The sequence below is a fragment of the Centruroides sculpturatus genome, unplaced genomic scaffold (genome assembly GCF_000671375.1).
Source record: "Centruroides sculpturatus isolate CEXI.00-Female unplaced genomic scaffold, Cexi_2.0 scaffold986, whole genome shotgun sequence".
In the NCBI taxonomy this organism is placed as follows: domain Eukaryota; kingdom Metazoa; phylum Arthropoda; class Arachnida; order Scorpiones; family Buthidae; genus Centruroides; species Centruroides sculpturatus.
The window spans coordinates 125215-126459 of NW_019385126.1; the positions used below are offsets into that span (position 1 = coordinate 125215).

Consider the following 1245-nt stretch of genomic DNA (forward strand, 5'->3'; position numbering starts at 1 on the left):
ACAAGAGGCATTAATCTGTACTTCCCAAATTATATATTTTGTATATAATTATATTATTTTGTAATTACTATACTATTATTTTGTATATAACTGTCTCGCCAAATTGTATACATGTAAATTTATAAATTGAAAATTGTAATATTACTTTATTCCTGTTCTCCTCCGCCAAATTGGCAATCTGTAGCCATTGTATTTTTGTGACCTATTAATTGCCGATGCAAGGCAATCTTGTGATCACATTTACTCTTCCTTTCACTCTCTCTTCTCACCCCCACCTCACTCTCTTTCTCACCCCACCTACCATCCCCCCTGCCTCTCATCCCCCACCTCTTCCTTCCTCTAAGGCTAAGTCGAAAGACAGCCTCTTCTATAATAAAAATAAAAAAATAATAAAATAAAAACATTTCCCCTGAAATTTCAGGAGTTAAATAGATGACAGGCACGACTCTATTGCTGACAGGAAAAGTATGATGTACGGGGGCGAGACACTACAGTAGTAATTTGAGGTAGACAGTATATATTTTAAATTAAATAAATTTAAAAAATGATTAAAAATTGCCGCCTGGCATTGTGACCATGTCACAATAAATAATTGCTGGTTATTTTTTTAATTGCAACTCTTAAGAGTTTTGAAAATAAATGGCTTATAAAGAAATAATATCGTTTTTTGCTATCCTGGACTTTTCTATGCGTTCTAATTCGTCATAATCGTATAGGGCACGAACTTCGACGACAGAAAAATAAAACAAAAGGTCTCACCGAGATTCGAACTCGGATCGCTGGATTCAAAGTCCAGAGTGCTTACCGTTACACCATGAGACATTCGCATGTATAATCCCATTTATAAGCCCACTTATAAGCAATCAGCGTGCCAACGGACATTAGTTCGTTCGTCACATGCAACGGAAATTTGAGTGTCGCAAAAGAGTTATCGTCCTCCGTCGTATATCGCGCAGGGCGGAACATCCTCGCCTTTCTTCGCGTTAACTAATTTGATGGGTGTCGTTTAACGATTCGGCTGAAATTCGTTAAATATTTTCGATCGCACGCTGTCTTTCGTTGTGGGAATCTCGACGCTCTCCAACTGACACTCGCATTGCACGATTTCGTGCAATGTATAAGTGTCAGTATTGTGCCTCTGTCGTGCGAACGGTGTGACCGCTTCCGATAAAAACACAGTAATATGCTTGAAACGAATTAATGTTTCGATTATTTACACACCGATCACGGATAGCCATCGACAAT

The 1245-nt window shown here is 38.1% G+C and overlaps 1 non-coding gene across 1 annotated transcript; it reads right to left on the reverse strand.

Annotated features, from left to right (window-relative positions):
• Positions 1-750: 750 nt before the first annotated feature.
• On the reverse strand, positions 751-822 carry Trnaq-uug. The gene has a single exon. It is a non-coding gene; the product is annotated as a tRNA-Gln (tRNA).
• Between the last annotated feature and the right edge of the window lie 423 nt (positions 823-1245).